This window comes from Rhinoderma darwinii (assembly GCF_050947455.1).
Source record: "Rhinoderma darwinii isolate aRhiDar2 chromosome 1 unlocalized genomic scaffold, aRhiDar2.hap1 SUPER_1_unloc_18, whole genome shotgun sequence".
Classification (NCBI taxonomy): Eukaryota; Metazoa; Chordata; class Amphibia; order Anura; family Rhinodermatidae; genus Rhinoderma; species Rhinoderma darwinii.
Window position 1 is genome coordinate 234,856 of NW_027461654.1, and position 18,857 is coordinate 253,712.

Below are 18,857 nucleotides of genomic sequence, written 5' to 3' on the forward strand. Positions count from 1 at the left end.
TCCCACATTACCACAGCGTGATGCAACATTGTTATAGATGACAGACATGACCTCAGATTATAAATAAAGGAGCAGCAGTCGAACCAGGAAACCATCAGTGGTGGAACAGCCAAAAATCAGCAACGTAAGTGTGTCATATGACAAGATTTATCAAAAAAGAAACACAGAAACCCTTTCAACTAATGCATTTCTCTAGGGTCCTTTTACACGGCCAGACAAGAGCCATGAAAATGAGCGCTGATCCACGAAACAGCTCATTGATCGGCGCTCTTTTGCACCTTTAACAAGAGGCAATGCTTGGTTATGTATGGGGACGAGCGATGGTTACTACGATCATTAATTCCCATACATTTCCATCATGTCGGCAGCACATCTCCCTGTTTACACAGCGAGATGTGCTGCCGATTACCAAACAATTTATTGGCCTCGTAAACAAGTCGATTAGCTGATGAACGAGCGCTTGCTCATTCATCGGCCGATAGTTGCCCGTACGAATGATGTTATTATAGATCACATCTAAGTTCATGATCTTAGACGTGATCGTTATTAGCTGGATCCTGCTTGTCAGAGACACACAGGACCAGCGCTGGTTTAAGCCGTCAGTCCTGCAGACCTGACGTATTTAGCTTTGATGGCAAGATACAGCTTCTATGTATACAGAATACATAGAAGCTGTATCTGAAAAGTAAGATTTTTTTTTTAATAAATAACAATTAAATAGTTGTTTAAAATGAAATAAAACATTGATTTATTAACAATAAATGGCTTCAAATGTTTACATAGCCGTTAATAAAGTCTGTAGTCAAATATAAAATGCACACGTAGCGGTTAAGGAGTGATTAAAAACCGTAGTTGAAACAATGCAAGCGGCCAATTACTGCATCACAAAACCACGGCAAATCATAATAAAACCGCTTGTGTATTTTTAGAAGCAGTTTTAATGTGTTTTAATGTGTTTTTTTTAAACTGCACCTCAACTGCTACATGTGAATATACCTTAACAGAACAAAATAGTCAAGCCTCCCTCCCCCACACAAAAACTATAACTAAACTTTTCCCTCGCATAACATCTACAGCTAAGCCCCCTTACCCTACACAACTGAACTCCCACGCGTTGAGGTCAAATCACGTTTTTGCAACAGTAGTTGTAAAATTACTTTTATAACCATGTCATTTGCCACGGATTTGCGAAAATCTCTGCAAATGAAAAACGCAATATGACCATAACCTGTGAACAGATGCTAAAGAAGTCCAAACACATGGCAAATACGGTCAAATCCCCCGCCCCATACAAACTAATTAAAGACTATGTACACCTTTGAAAACGTTTTTTTTGTCTGACACGCTGGATCCACCTGTAATCGATCACATCTAAGTTATAAACTGTCAGCACCCGATGACACCAAACCAGTCAGATGCAGAATTCAGCGAATCCTGAATACAAAGCAGCTGTATTTCAAAAAGTAAAAATACATTTTAATAAAATGTAATTACAAAGTTGCACTAGTCACACTGATAAAGATTTTTATACAAAACAAAAGGTCACGTGTTCTGTGCAGGAGAATCACAGGGATTCTCTCCAACGCTCCCCTGCGCTACCCTTTACTCCCTGCGGCCCTAAACCACTAGAGAACCGGCCCGGGGGCACGTGCCTCCCTGCCCCTAGTGAATCACCGAGCAGGGAGCTCAGCTAAAACCTCCCTGCTCCGCCATAGAATTCAATTGTATCTGCAATTGAGGACGCAGATATAATTATATGTGGCAGTCCCTGGGGCACTGGGCCAAAAATCCGGCTACATCACTGCCTAGAACAGGCTCCGTTGAGAATCAACCGGTTGAACCAGCAAAGAAAGGAATTTCTAGCTCAGTAAAGAATAGTTGGGTGGAGCTGGCAAGACCACCAGGAACTCACTAGGATAGACCAGGCACCAGCAGGAAGCTTATTCTTGCTTCCAGTTACAGCCCTCTTAATAAAATAAAATTCAAATTTCTGTAATATTGGTTATATCTACAGCAACACCACCCCAGCTGCTATGTTAGGTTTTAACTCCAAGTATTTGTAATGACCAGCGGGTTGTGGACCCACTCGGCTTCTCCACCAGTGAGAGTAGTGTCTGGCAGCGGATAACAAGACACAGGCAGGTAGCTGGACACAGGTGGACAACAGGTAACATGATACAGGCTGGTACCGGACTACTAGATGCAGGCTGGTACCAGATTGCATTAGCAGACAGGATATTGGCTGGCAACGGACCACTGGATACAGACTGATAACTAATAGCAATAGCAGACAGGATACTGGCTGATAACTGGTAGTAATAGCAGACAGGATCAGGTGAATACAGCAGGGGAGTAGCTGGGGGGGGGGATGCGCTGGGTGGTACAGGCATATTTGCCAACAGTCCCGAATTTGCCGGACGTGTCCCAGCAACTACCATATTCAATTGTATCTGTGTCCTCAGGACGCAGACACAATTTAATATTATGTCAGAGAAAGAAACTATCCAGTCCCTGCTCTGCCGTTTACTCCTTCTGAAGCGGAATCCCCAGCAAGAACGTTGTCGACGCTGTGGCCGGGTATTCCGCTCCTAAAGGGAGCCCCTGAGGTCTCGGTTTATAGGGTTGGGGTGGATTCCCATAATACAGTCACAAGATTGACACAGCACACAGAAAAAAAGAAGAAAATGTCATTGATGCAACGATTATTTAATCTTTGTCATGTTTTTCATATATTTAAATTCACACACACATTATATATATAAGTAAATAAATAAATAGGAAAAAAAGGACGTCTACCCAAATCATTACCCCCGACGTGCAAAACCAGGACATCCGGAGCTCTATCCATCTGTGCAAACCTGTGCACATCCGGCAACATCCGACTCCACACCATCCATCTACTCCCCAGCCACCGCACAACAACCTCCTCGCGCCGAAAACCCAACTGCCGCCCGTCCGGACGAACATCAGCCCGCTCCGCCCCACAATGAACGTACGAATGCCTGACGATCCACACCAAATGGCCAGGGGGACCTGGAAAAATAAAACCAAACAGATTAAAATCAAAGGTTTTGCACAGATGTGAGCGAAAAAGTAAGGAGGAGAGAAAGAGAGAGGGAGGGAAGAGGGGGGGGGGGTTAAAACGTTACACAAAAATCATCACAAAACCGGAGGGCGCACGTACAATTGGAAACGGCGGGAATCCCAACGACCTATGCGCTTCACCACCTCAGCCCCCAACCCCCATGACACCGTCTCAGTCGCCGCCCCAATATGAAATTAATGGGGTGAAAACAAAGACTCCTCCAATCCCAACTGAAAAAGGCACCTACGAAAAAACCACGTAAACTGGTACCGGGACAGAAAGGACCCGTCTTCGTGACACAACGACTGTCCCCTCATCAAAGGCCAAACCTCTCTGTATCCCACAAAGCATGCGACCGGGCACATCCTGGCCCCCCTGGCCGGCCCCAACACCACTCTCTTACCCCGACCCCCCTGATCCGTCTTAGAATGCTGAATCCAGAATTCCACATTCCTGTCCGCCAACAACACATCTTCCATCCTCAACCCACCAGGCCTCCTAGTGCTAGGTGCCACCAGCTCCCCGACCCTCAGGGCCCCAAAATACGCCAATCTATATAGAGTCACCTCGATACTAGAAAAACAAACCCCACCCAACACCCCCTACAACTGTTCCAACAACATAAAAGACACTGGGCGCCGACGATCTGGCAACATTCTCCCCTTCCTATCTCCTTTCAGGGCCTGGCCAACCGAAAAACATTTTGTAACATACCTGTACCCCCGGAGCTTAAAACCAAAAGCCAGAGTACCACAAAATGAATAACCTTGGACACCGACCAGCCTGCAATAGAGACCTGTCCCAGAAAAACCAACAACGCCACCGCCCGATCATTAAATATACAATGAATTGAAAACAATTCCATCTGCCCAGCAATTGTTATTATAAATATATCCTATATAGTTACAGCTCCAGAACCAAGCTCATACATATATACAGCACAAGAGCCAACCTCACTACATAAATACAGCACCAGAACCAAGCTCCGTACATATAGACGGCACCAGAACAATGGACAGGTGTCTTTTTAAACCGTACTAACTACGTAACCAGACCCAAGCTCAGTACATATATACAGTACCAGAACAAATACAGCTCAATTTAGTACAAACCCTGCTGTATAGGTTTGTACGGCGTAAAATTACAGCTCCCAGCATGGTCTGAACAATGGTAAGGCTATGCTGGGAGATGATGTTTCACAAAAAAAAAAAATCATATCCTAATCATACCACCCATCCTCTCGTTGCAGATCCTACAATATTGATTAGAGGCAGAATAAACATTTACATTAAAGGGACAGTGTCATGAATATTTTTTTACATTTGTGTTTTTATTTAATAAAATATTATATTGACTTTATTTAATTTTTCACACAGTTTTTTTTATTAACACTTTCTTACTTCACTGGGGGCTGCCATGTTTTATTTCATTTGTGTATGTGTCTCTTAACGACACATACACAGATGGAATGCGGCAGCACAGTGCATAGGACACAATGAACGGGAGCCATCCATTGCTTCTGCCATCTGGCTCTGTACTGCGCAGACGGAGTTCAGAGCCACACAGCAGAGAAGCTGGTTTGTAGGGAGATAGCAGGCGCCATTATGAAGACCGGCTGCACTACAGGTAGGGTATGTGCACACGATAGCTGCCTTTTACGTCTGAAATTACAGACTGTTTTCAGGAGAAAACAGCTCCGTCGTTTCAGACGTAAATGCTCCTCCTCGCATTTTGCGAGGCGTCACTGACGGCCCTAATCTTGAGCTGTTCTTCATTGAATTCAATGAAAAACGGCTCAAATTACGTTCAAAGAAGTGTCCTGCACTTTTGACGAGGCAGTAATTTTACGCGTCGTCGTTTGACAGCTGTCAAACGACGACGCATAAAATGACAGGTCGTCGGCACATTACGTCGGCAAACCCATTCAAATGAATGGGCAGATGTTTGCCGACGTATTGGAGCCGTATTTTCAGACGTAAAACGAGGCATAATACGCCTAGTTTACGTCTGAAAATAGGTAGTGTGAACCCAGCCTGTCCCTCTCTCTCACAGACCCCCGCTCTCGTTACACCCCCTTGCCCCCCCATCGGCGCCGCCCACACCTGCTGTAACTGAGTGCGTGCCTGCGTACTCTCAGGGCTGAGTGCGTGCCTGCGTGCTCTCAGGACTGAGTGCGTGCCTGTGTGCTCTCAGGGCGGAGTGCATGCTCTGAGGGCGGAGTGCGTGCCTGCGTGCTCTCAGGGCTGAGTGGGTGACTGCGTGCTCTCAAGGCGGAGTGCGTGCCTGCGTGCTCTCAGGGCTGAGTGCGTGCCTGCGTGCTCTCAGGGCTGAGTGCGTGCCTGCGTGCTCTCAGGGCTGAGTGCGTGCCTGCGTGCCCTCAGGGCTGAGTGCGTGCCTGCGTGCCCTCAGGGCTGAGTGCGTGCCTGCGTGCCCTCAGGGCGTAGTGCGTGCCTGCGTGCTCTCAGGGCTGAGTGCGTGCCTGCGTGCTCTCAGGGCTGAGTGCGTGCCTGCGTGCTCTCAGGGCTGAGTGCGTGCCTGCGTGCTCTCAGGGCTGAGTGCGTGCCTGCGTGCTCTCAGGGCTGAGTGCGTGCCTGCGTGCTCTCAGGGCTGAGTGCGTGCCTGCGTGCTCTCAGGGCTGAGTGCGTGCTCTCAGGGCTGAGTGCGTGCTCTCAGGGCTGAGTGCGTGCTCTCAGGGCTGAGTGCGTGCCTGCGTGCTCTCAGGGCTGAGTGCGTGCCTGCGTGCTCTCAGGGCTGAGCGCGTGCCTGCGTGCTCTCAGGGCTGAGCGCGTGCCTGCGTGCTCTCATGGCTGAGCGCGTGCCTGCGTGCAGCAGGGCTGAGCGCGTGCCTGCGTGCAGCAGGGCTGAGCGCGTGCCTGCGTGCAGCAGGGCGGAGTGCGTGCCTGCATGCAGCAGGGCGGAGTGCGTGCAGTAGAGCTGTGTGTGTAGTATGTGCAGCAGAGCTGTGTCCTATTTTTGTGCAGCAGAGTATGCACGGGCACCGCAGATCCCTCATAGCCGCTTATCAGCTGTTTTGAAGAATCAGCGGCGAGCACCCCCCCCCCCCCCCTCACACACACAAATCCCCCCATAACATGCAAAATCAAGCGTAATCAATCGTTTTTTTATGCGGTTTTTGGCACGTAAAATGCGCAAAAAAAACTTGTCAAATACACGCCGTGTGAACCTGTCAACTGAAAAGTCATTCACTTCACTTTCATCATTCTAATGCTATGTTCACACACAGTGTTTTCAGCTGTTTTTCGGTCCGTAAACGTCCAGAAAAACTGCTGAAAAATCAGAAGCAGAATGCCTACAAACATCTGCCCATTGGTTTCAATGGGCAATACGGCGTTCTGTTCCGATGGGGCATTTATCTCTGTAGATAGTGCCCTACATACAGCCACCTGTAGAGATTGCCCAACATACAGCCCCCATTATAGAGTGCCCACATGTGGGCTCCAGAGCTTTAAGGCAATAGTGCTAACCACTGAGCCACCATGCTGCCCCACATATAGTTCCCCCTATAGATAGTGCCTCACATAGAATACCCCCTGTATATAGTGTCCCACATATAGCTCCCCCTTTATATAGTGCTCCACATACAGACCCCCCTGTACATAAAGCCACTCACAGTTTAATTAGAAAAAAACAAAACATTACATACATGATTCCGTTCCCACGCTGTCCGGTGGCAATGCAGACCTGCTCTCTTCTGAGCAGGAATGCTGGGGCTTAACAACGCAAGCGGCGCGATGACATCATCGCGCCGCTAGCGTCTTTGAAAGGCGCTAATTACGCAGGGCAAGTCATTTTGCTCTGCCAATCAGCGTCATTGTAAGGCGCTGAATGGTCGGCACAGATTGTGCCCGTCCATTCAGTGCTAATGCATGTATTTGTACCTGGGTGCTATAGACACAGGCACAATTAGTGCAAAAGGGGGTGGCGGCGGCAGGTTTCAATGGTGCCGCCGCCCCCTCCGAGAGGCAGCAGCAACCTATAATATTTATTTGTATCTACACAGATACAAGTGAATCTGGCTGTTGCTACCACCAGGGCTAGCAATGCCACCGGGCATGAGGGGGCCCAGGCCATAAATGTTAGAGGCCGGGTGGCACGGGCCCTAGTGGTATCGCTACCGCTGTAGTAGCCATAGCGGCTGCTAGCTACGCCACCAGGCATGGGAGTGGTGACCCAGTGTCGACGGACAGCACGAGCCCCCTCATGCCGCGGGGCCTGTGGGTATTACGCCACTGACTACAGGTACCGTATAATCAGGCTAGCCAGCACACATGTGGCTATACGCATAAACACGTGCAAGTTGGTAGTAAAGAAATTGTACTTTAAGTTAATGGTAAAATAGTCGATACATTCAGTATTTAACCCCTTCCCTCTTTAGCCACTTTTGACCTTTCTGACAGAGCCTCATTTTTCAAATCTGACATGTTTCACTTTATGTGGTAATAACTTCGGAATGCTTTCACCTATCCAGGCGATTCTGAGACTGTTTTCTCGTGAAACATTGGACTTTATGTTACTGGCAAAATTTGCTCGATACATTCAGTATTTAAATGTGAAAAACACAAATTTAGCGAAAAATTGCAAAAATGTGAATTTTTCTCAATTTAAATGTATCTGCTTGTAAGACAGGCAGTTATACCACACATATAATAGTCGCTAATTAACATCCCCCACATGTCTACATTAGATTGGCATCGTTTCTTGAACATCCTTTTATTTTTCTAGGTTGTTACAAGGCTTAGAACTTTAGTAGCAATTTTTCACATTTCAAAAAGCTATTTTTACAGGGGCCAGTTCAGTTGTGAAGTGGCTTTTAGGGCCTTATATATTAGAAACCTGCAAAAAGTCACCCCATTTTAAAAACTCCACCCCTCAAAGTATTCAAAACAGAATTTAGAAAGTTTAACCCTTTAGACATTTCACAGGAATTAAACCAAACTAGAGGTGAAATTTACACATTTTATTTTTTGTTGTTACAGAAATTCATTTTTAATCCATTTTTTTGTAACACAAAGTTTTACCAGAGAAACACAACTCAATATTTATTTTCCAGGTTCTGCAGTTTTAGGAAATATCCCACATGTGGCTCTAGTGTGCTTATGGACTGAAATACAGGCCTCATAAGTAAAGGAGCACCTAGTGGATTTTGAACAGGCTTTTCTTTTAGAATATATTTTAGGCACCATGTCAGCTTTGAAGAGCTCTTGTGGTACCAAACAGTGGAAACCCCCCAAAGGTGACCCCATTTGGGAAACTACACCCCTCAAGGAATTTATTTAGGTGTATAGTATGCATTTTGACCAGACAGTTTTTTTGCAGAAATTTTTGGAAGTAGGCCATGAAAATTAAAATCTATATTCTTTCAAAGAAAATGTAGGTTTAGCAATTTATTTATTTTTTTAATTTCCAGAAGGACTAAAGGAGAAAAAGCACCACAACATTTGTATAGCAATTTCTCACGAGTAAAAAAAAAAACCCACATGTGGTCATAAACGGCTGTTTGGACAAACGGCAGGGCTTAGAAGGGAAAGAGCGCCGTTTGGCTTTTGCAGCTCAAATTTAGCAGGAATGGTTTTCAGAGGCCATGTCGTATTTACAAATCCCCTGAGGGGAAAAAACAGTGGAAACCCCCCACAAGTGGCCCCATTTTGGAAACTGCACCCCTTGAGGAAATTATCTAGGGGTGTAGTGAGCATTTTGACGGCGCAGGTTTTTTGCAGAAATTATTGGAAGTAGGCAGTGAACATGAAAATCTACATTCTTTCAAAGAAAATGTAGGTTTAGCTATTTCTTTCTGATTTTCACAAGGACTAAAGGAGAAAAAGACGTGCAAAATTTGTAAAGCAATTTCTCCCGAGTAAAATAGTACCCCACATGTGGTAATAAACGGCTGTTTGGACACACGGCAGGGCTGAGAAGGCAAAGAGCGCCATTTGGCTTTTGGAGATCACATTTAGAAGGAATGGCTTATGGAGGCCATGACACAGTTGCAGAGCCCCTGAGGGACCAAAAACAGTGAAAACGCCCATAAAGTTACCCCATTTTGGAAACTACACCCCTTGAAGAATTCATCTACGGGTGTAGTGATCATTTTGACCCTACAGGTGTTTCATGGTATTTATTAGAATTGGGCAGTGAAAATAAAAACAATCCTTTTTCTTCAATAAGACGTAGCTTTAGCTGAGAATTTTTCATTTTCTCAACAAATAAAGAAAAAAAAAGAACCCCAACATTTGTAAAGCAACTTCTCTGGAGTACGAAAATACAGCATATGTGGTCATAAACTGCTGTTTGGGTACACGGCAGGGCTCAGAAGAGAAGAAGCAGCATTTGGCTTTTGGAGCACAGATTTTGCTGGATTGGTTTCTTGACACCATGTCGCTTTTGCAAAGCCCCTAAGGTACCAGTACAGTGGAAACTGCCCAAAAGGGACTCCATTTGTGATACTGCACCCCTTGAGGAATTAATCTAGTGGTGCAGTGAGCATTTTGACCCAACAGCTGTTTCATAGATTATATTTGAATTGGGCAGTGAAAATAAAAATTTAATTTTTTTTCCAATAAGACGTAGCTTTAGTGCAAAATTTTTAATTTTCTCAACAAATAAAGCAGAAAAAGAACACCAATATTTGTTAAGCAATTTCTCCCGAGTATGGCAATACCGCATATGTGGTTATAAACTAATTTTTGGGCACACTGCAGGGCTCAGAAGGGAAGGAGTGCCATTTGGCTTTCGGACTACAGATTTTGCTGGATTGGTTTCTGGTCGCTATGTAGCATTTGCAAAACCCCTGTGGGACCAAAACATTGGAAACCCCCAAAAGTGACCCCCATTTTGGAAAACACACCCCTCAAGGTATTCACCTAGGTGTGTAGTGAGCATGTTAACCCCGCAGTTTTGTATAAATTAGTGTGCACTCGATGTTGAAGAGTAAAAATGAGATTTTTCAATAGATATGCCAATATGTCGTGCCCAGCTTGTGCCACCATAACAAGACAGCTCTCTAATTATTATGCTGTGTTTCCCGGTTTTAGAATCACCCTACATGGGGCCCCAATCTTTTGCCTGGACATGTGACCAGGCTCAGGAGTGAAAGAGTACCATGCAGAATTGAAGCCTAATTTGGCAATTTACAAAGTATCGATTCACAATTGCAGAGGCTCTGATGTAAAATAATAAAAGAAACCCCTGAGAAGTGACACCATTTTGGAAACGACACTCCTCAAGGCATTTACTAAGTGAGCATTTTCATTCCACAGCTCTTATCCATAAGTGATTGCGCTGCGGATGGTGCAAAGGAAAAATTGCAATTTTTCCCTAGATATGCCATTTTAGTGGCAAATATGTTGTGCCCAGCTTGTGCCACTGGAGACACACACACCAAAAACTCTTAAGAGTTCTCCCGGGTATAGCGATGCCATATATGTGGAAGAAAACAGCTCAGAAGGGAGGGAGCGCTATAAAATAAAATATTGCATTGCAGGGCTGCCGATATGCTAAAAACCACTAAGATCGCTTCCGATGGCTGCGTCTAACAGGTTAATGGCATGAATCAGAGTTAGCTCCATTCCCTGCCATTACAGGTGGGTGTCAGCCGTAACATGTTGCTGGCACCCGCCACTGATGACACGGGTTCAGCTTCTGAGCCATCTTGCCGTCGGCTACGGAAGGCTTTCATACTAGGCACACCGGGAGGCCAGTATTAGGCCTCTGGTTGCCACTGCAGCCATCGGCACCCTGGCGATTTATGCCTTCCTGATACTTTCAGTATACTCCATCTGAAACACAGAATGATTGTAACTCCCTCTTGTGACAACTTCTTATAACAGTAAAATACAAAATAGCTCCATGCACTGTACCAAAATTGTGTTCTCTGAAAAATGCATTCCAAGCTCCCTATATCATGTAGTAACTTGTGCTTGGCACTACGATATCGCCCTCTTGTGGATAACATTTATATTGCTGCAAACTGCTCACATTAAATGTGTTGTTTTATATGTATTGTCGCTGTTGCTGGGCTACAGGCCTTCAGAATCCTCTTCACTACAGTTATAAAAGCTTGTGCTCTATTCCTAGCTCATTTTGCAGATCATGTGAATCTGTTCCTGGGAGAGGGTGTCACTGGGCTTGGCATACATGACACACATATTGCCCCTAATTTCTAGAGCAAACCTCTGCGTCTGCTCCATATTTAAAATAGCACACCTGAATAATCGGTTAGAACAGTCGTATGTGTGCCACAACTCCACTTATAATGCACCCTGCACCTTTTTTGTACATATGGTGTATCTGCACAATTTTCTGCACCACATATACCCCATGTATCAGCCAAATAAGTTGTAAATATTCCTTAGTACTGGAATAATTCCAATTTTACTTAAACTAGCAACCGTATTGTGATAAATATGAGAAATTATATATTTTTTCAGAGCAATAGTCCTAAATTAAAAGCAGGGTAGGTAAAGGGGTTAATGGTTCCACCCTCGCTCTAGTCTAATGTAGTGAAGGGGCTGATGCAGAATGTCATGCCCATGGCTGTGGGCCGTCAGGCTCACTCACCTCCTCACGCCCTCACGCCAGCAGCCATGGATCTGCGAGCACTGGCCCCAGTCTCCTCCTCAGAAGACGCCAGCGCTCACCTCAGCCGGGTCCCGTAGGGTGTGCACCGGACTTATGGTTAATTAGCCCTTAAGCACCCTGGACTATAAGAAGGGCCCAGCCCCTTCCTCCCACGCCTGAGCATTGTCGTTGTACCCTTAGTTTGTCTATGCAAATGGTCTCCTAGTGTTTCCCGTACCTGTAACCTGTATCCCGTGCTGAGCTGAAATCGTGCTGTGCTGTATACCACGCCTGTCCTGCTACTCCACGCCTGACGTCTGCCTGCTGTCTAGTCCCAGCTGAGCCTGCCTTGCTACTGTATGAGCTGCCACCGGTACCCTATACGAACTATAGACTGTAACCTGCGACCTGTTGGCCAGCTGACATACCACCAAGGCGGTACGGCCCAGTGGGTCCACGAACCCAACGTGACACAGACATTCTCAATATACAGAAATAAATGAATAAATACAGATATATGTGTACTTGTGTTACGCACACTTTTTTCAACAAAAGGGTCGGAGCTGGCTTAGTTTACGAGGAATCCCAAAGAACTCTGCAAAAATACACAGATAAATATATACTTAGCCGCTCTGACGACCCAGAGAATCCATAAACTTAGTCCAATAGAACTGAAGGTGTCCTCGTTTTTTTTCTATAATCCACCTTGAGGAAAGGTAAAAAAACACAAAGGTACTGGTGCAGCAGTTGTCAATGATGGCTGGGCTTCGTAGTTCTACAGCGTCCGCGGCTTCTTCAGATGTTTTCCAATAGTCTTAGGGCGGGTTCACACATAGCGGAATTTCACTTAAATTCCGCTGCGGACACTCCGCAGCGTTAATCCGCAGCGGAGCCGTTTCTCCATTGACTTTCACTTTAATTTAGCAGTGTTCGTTTACACGATGCGTACAATTCCGCTGCGGAGCATAGGCTGCGGAGCGGAATTTGGTGTCCGCAGCATGCTCTGTCTGTTGCGGAGCAGTGGCGGACTGGTTGCGGACTCATGGCGGAATTTCTCCATTGACTTCAATGGAGAGTCAAAATTCCGCAATGAAGTCCGCAGATCTTATGTGTGCTGCGGAGCGTATTGTTTTTACTACCATGACATTTCTTCATTCTGGCTGGACCTATGTATTTCTAGGTCTACAGCCAGACTGAGGAAGTCAATGGGGCTCCCGTAATGACGGGAGCGTTGCTAGGAGACGTCTGTAAATAGTCACTGTCCAGGGTGCTGAAAGAGTTACGCGATCGGCAGTAACTGTTTCTGCACCCGGGACAGTGACTACCGATCTCAATATACATGTATCTGTAAAAAAAAATATAAGTTCATACTTACCGAGAACTCCCTGCGTCTGTCTCCAGTCCGGCCTCCCAGGATGACGTTTCAGTGTAAGTGACGGCTGCAGCCAATCACAGGCCAAGCACAGGCTGCAGCGGTCACATGGACTGGAGCGTCATCCAGGGAGGTCGGGCCGGATGCCGAAAGAGGGACGCGTCACCAAGACAACGGGCGGTAAGTATGAATTTCTTTGACTTTCACTAGGGAAAGTGCTGTCCCTTCTCTCTATCCTGCACTGAATAGGGAGAAGAGAAGCACTTTTCCTGCAGTCCGCAGCGGCCAGTCCGCATCAATTTTCTGCACATTTTGTGCAGATCCGCTGCAGAATCTGCAACGCAGATTCTGTGCGGCATTGATGCGGACAGTTGCGGAGGAATTCCGCCATGTGTGGTCATGCCCTAACTATAGAAGAGACGACAAATAGAGTAGCACTGTCAGTAACTTGTGGAAAAGCATAAGGTATTTATTTCTACTCACAAAGTTTAAAAAAAAAAAAACAGCATGAGATTAAAAACGTGGCACACCAAGTCAGCCCGACCCTGGGTTTCGCCGTATCGGTTTCTTCCGGGGCATACAAGGCGTGTAACACACGTTTCTTATAAACCATTGAACAAACCTCCCTAAAAACTAATCAAGTTGTATGTGTAACATCTGTTGCACAAACATGACGTGTAGCCGCATCATATGTAGTATATAATAAATCATAGAAAATGATTAAAAAAAATGTACATATTTAAAAATTGTGCATACAGACGGAACATAGCAATACTAGAAAAAAAAACAAAAAAATATTCCTACAGGCAGCAATTGTACATACATTACAAAAAAATACATTTTTTTTATAAAATTTGCATTCACACTAGGGATACACGATGCATCCTATCCAAGGCTGGAGGGGAGTCAAGAGTACCATGTAAAATTAAGGCCTAATTTGGCAATTTACAAAGTATTGGATCAAAATTGCAGGGCTCTGATGTGAAATAATAAAAAAAACTGCTGAGAAGTGACCCCATTTTGGAAACTGCACCCCTCAAGGCATTTATTAAGGGGTGTACTGAGCATTTTCACCCGACTGGCCTTTTCCATGAATGATTGCGCTGCGGAAGGTGCAAAGTAAAAATGTCAATTTTTCCCTAGATATTCTATTTCAGTGGCAAATATGTCGTGCCCAGCTTGTGCCACTGGAGACACACACCCCAAAAATTGTTAAAAGGATTCTCCCGGGTATGGCAATGCCATTTATGTAGAAGTAAACTGCTGTTTGGGCACGCTGTAGGGTTCAGAAGGGAGGGAGCGCCATTTGGCTTTTGGAGCATGGATTTTGCTTGGTAATAGTTTTGGTTGGAGTCTTACTGGTGTTTCCGTTTATAATGTGGGGGTACATGTAAGCCGGGCGGAGTATATAAGGGACATAGTCAGGTGGTATAATAATGGGGTAAAAAAAAATTATAATAATCCATAGATGTGTGTTACGCTGTGACACAATCCTTTCTGCACAGGCCGGTGTCGCACTAATAAATGGTCTTTACTTATTCCCCTTTTGGTCCACACTCGGCATCTTTGCAATTTGAGGAATTTTACTGAGAAGTGTTGTCCTGGTATAATACGGGCACACTCGCTTCCAGCAGATATGTTTGGGCTCTCCCCTTCCTGGTTCCCTATTTTTAGGGGCCTTGATAATTCGCCACGTGAAACAGAAGAAATGTTCCCCTCGGGTCGGCACAACTGCATATTTTTTCTTTCCTGACTTATTGGAGCCTTAACTAATTTTATTTTTTCATAGACGTAGTGGTATGAAGGCTGTTTTATATGCGGGACGAGCTGTAGTTATTATTGGTACCATTTTGGGGTACATGCGACTTTTTGATCACTTGTTATCCTTTTTTTTGGGAGGCAAGGTGACCAAAAAACAGCAATTCTGGCATATTTTTTTAGTTATTTTTATACAGCGTTCACCACGCGTTATAAGTTACATGTTAGCTTTATTCTGCGGGTCAGTCCGATTCCGGCAATACCTAATTTATAGCACTTTATGTTTTACAACTTTTTGCACAATAAAATAACTTATGTAAAGAGAATGGATTTTTTTCTGTCGCCGAGTTGTGAGAGATAGAACGGTTTTAATTTTTTCGTCGACGGAGCTGTATGAGGGCTTGATTTTAGCGAGACGAGTTATAGTTTTTATAGGTACCATTTTTGGGTACATGCGACTTTTTGATCACTTTTTATTTCAATTTTTGGAAGACAAAGTGACCAAAAAAATAGCAATTATGTCAGTATTTTTATTTTTTTACAGCGTTCACTGTGCGGAATAAATAAACATAATATTTTTATAGTTCAGGTCGTTACGGTCGCAGCGATACCAAATATGTATGACTTTATTATTTTTTTCAATAATAAAGGACTTGATCAGGGAAAAAGGGCGATTGTGTTTTCTTTTATTACTTGAAACTTTTATTGTATTTTTTAAAACGTATTTTTACTTTTTTTACACTTTTCTTTAGTCCCACTAAGGGACTTGAAGCTCCAACTGGGAAAAAGTAGAGCCAAGATCCAGCGCTGAGTGTAAGTAAAAAGGAACTCCTGTTCCAATTTTATTGATATAACAAAAATAAAATAAACTATATAGAAATAGTTGTATAATTTAGCAGAGTACAAAGATGAGAGATGGGTGAAGGATCAGAATGAACCCCGTTGAGTAGTGCGCTGGATCTTGGCTCTACTTTTTCCCTGTTGTTCGACCGCTGGCCGTGCGGGAATCCGGGTGCTGTCTGTTCTCGGACACAACTCATGGTGAGCTGGAGGATTACCTCCCCCCCTCTTCCCTACTTGTATATTTTTGAAGCTCCAACTGTTTGTTTGATGTTCTAATACATTGCACTACCTATGTAGTGCAATGTATGAGAACTGTCAGTTGTTCACCGACAGCAAGCCGATCAGGCTCCGCCTCCGGACGGGGCCTAATCGGCTTCCAAAATGGCAGATAGGAAGCCATTGCTAGGCCTCCTGTTGCCATAGTAGCAGTCGCCAGCCTTGCCATCGCATGGCAGGCTGCCGATTTCATAAAAACCACTTTGATGCAGCGATTGCATTGGATCGCTGCATTGAAGGGGTTAATGGCAGGAATCGGAGCTAGCTCCCGTTCCTGCCTTTACAGTGGGATGTCCGCTGTAACATACAGCGGACACACACTGCTGATGACGCCGGCTCAGCTTCTGAGCCGGCGCCATCTCGCCGATGGTACCGGAATCCTTTTGTACCGGAAGCCTTTTGGGCCCCGCCGACGACGGGGAATAGGAGCATTCTGTTTCTGGCAGACCGGGAGGTATTAGGCCTCCGATCGCCTTCGCAGCCACCGGCAACCCAGCGATCATGTTGCTTGGGTGCTGGTGGCTATAAACTCCTCACATGCTGCGATCTCTATTAAATGCAGCATGTGAGGGGTTAATCGGAGGCTAGCTCCGGTCCTGGCCGATACCTCAGTGTGCCAGCTGTAACATACTGCTGTCACCCGGCGGTGATGTCGCTGGCTCAGCTCCTGAGCCAGCTCCATCTCTTTTACGTAACTGTACGTGAAAATGCGGGAAGGGGTTAAATAAACTACTGTGATCATTCATTATGGAGCCTGAAAGACTTCCTTATGAATAATGTCTCAGCTGTACTCTCCGCTATGCGGCCTACTGAATATATACAGTCCATGATTCTGTAACAGAAGACATGACCCACTGGTAAGTAAACCACATTCCGCGCACTTGTTGACATCCTATATATTCCTATGTACCCCTGTACTTCAGGGCCCAGCTACCAGGAAAATGGATCTTCCTATATTATAATCCCAGCACTTGATCACGGATTACATTGCAAACACCAGTTTACTTCACTATATAATGAACGTTATCCTGACAGTAAAGTAAGCAGCACAAAGTTCTGTTTAACCCCTTCCCGATTGTACTTTTAGTTTTTTCCTCCCCACCTTCCAAAGGCCATAACGTCTATTTTTCCGTCGATCTAGTCCTATGAGGGCTTGATTTTTGCGGGACGAGTTGTAGTTTTTCGTAGCACCATTTATTTTGCCATATAATGTACTAGGAAACGGTAAAAAAAATATTTGTGGGCTAGAAAATTAAAAAAACAGTGATTCCTCTATGGTTTTTTGCGAGCCGTTTTTACGGAATTCACTGTGCAATTAAAACAATATGTTAACTTTATTCTGTGGGTCAATGCGATTACGCAAATACCAAATATATATAGTTTTTTCTATATTTTACAAGTAAAAACCTAAGTGTAAAAAAGACAATTTATTTTGTTTCGCCAAATTCCAAGAGCCATAACTTTTTTTTTTCCGTAGATTAAGCGGTATGAGGGCTTATTTTTTTGCCGGATAAGCTGTAGTTTTTAATAACACTATTTTGCCGTAAATGCGACGGTTTGATCACTTTTCATTTCATTTTTTTGTGGGAGATTAGGTGACTGGCATTTACAATTTTTTTTCCTTTACTGTGCGGGTTAAATAATGATATATTGCAATAGTTCAGACTTATGGACGCGGCGATACCAATTATGTTAATTTTTTTACTATGCTCTGGTGGGGAAATGGGAAAAGGGGGGTTTTTTGAACTTTTATTTAAAAAACAAACAAACTCATTTTTACTTTTTTTTATTAGTCCCCCTAGGGGACTTCAACCAGCGATCGTTAGATCGCTTGCACGCTATACTGCAATACTAATGTACCTTAATAGGCGCACAAAGATGGCGGACCTGGGGGCCTTCATTAGGCCCCCAGGCAGCCATAGCAACCATCGCCCCCCTGGCGTTTGCTTTGCGAGGAGGCGCGACGAGCTGCTAGAGGGGGTCGCCCCCATCTTTCTAACGATTTAAATGCTGCGGTCGCTATTGACCGCATAATTTAACGAATGCGATGCCGCTCGTTACTCTGAAGTGTCGGCTGTATCAAACAGCCGACACCCGCATCGTATGGAGCAAGTTCACTCCGTGAGCCCGTTCAATACTTCCCATACCCGACTTTGGCGTATGGAAACGTCAAATGTCGGAAAGCGGTTAAAGATCAGATATCAGCGTAAAACAAATGCAGCTATAGGTCAAATACTGGTTTGCTGCAATGCAACAAGCTAAAGGGGTTGTCCGAGATACCATCATATTTTCAAAAAGTGTTTCATACATTTCACCTTATACAGACAACATAAATAACGGCGTATATATAAAAAAAAAAAACCACTTATCACATATCTTCTTTGAATTTAGCGCCGTTTGTTTACATGCACTCCAGGTCCGCTTTGTTGAGGTTTCCTTCTGATAATACTTATTTTCCCTGCATGCATTGCAGGCTGTAATGAGCGTGCATGTAGAGCCTACCAAGAGTTCATGTGTGCGGTCCTTGCTCGCCCCCGCTGACATCCTTCCCTGTACTTGTGTTTCCTTGCTGACATTCTTCCAGGATGAAAAGCAAATGTTATCCCCCCATTATGTTTACACACATTTTACATTTCTTTCCCTTTTCAAGTTTATAAACCTCTTCCTGTCTACCCTAACCCTCGTCAACCCTCTTCTATCTCCTGTCTCTCTCCACTTACGTCCCCTCCGCTATGTGTAGGCTTTGTCAGTGTATGTAGTTTTAAAACAAATAAATGTGCCGGTGCAGAAATTATACCTAGACCGGGATAGTCATACGCAGGTGCCGTCCAAAATCACTGTGAACACGCACAGGCGCGCTCACAATGAACAACTACATAGGCTGGACGGGCACTAAAGAACAAGCACCCGCAGAAACGACACGTCATCAGTGACGTGTCGTATACC

General features: G+C 44.8%; 1 long non-coding RNA gene across 1 annotated transcript in view; it reads right to left on the reverse strand.

The window, feature by feature from the left end:
• Positions 1 to 2,750: 2,750 nt before the first annotated feature.
• The window catches only part of LOC142670903 (uncharacterized), a 59,897-nt gene continuing 43,790 nt past the window's right edge, over positions 2,751 to 18,857 (reverse strand). Inside the window, exon 3 of the long non-coding RNA XR_012851775.1 lies at positions 2,751 to 3,033. This is a non-coding gene — a long non-coding RNA (uncharacterized LOC142670903). The remainder of the gene's footprint in view (positions 3,034 to 18,857) is intronic.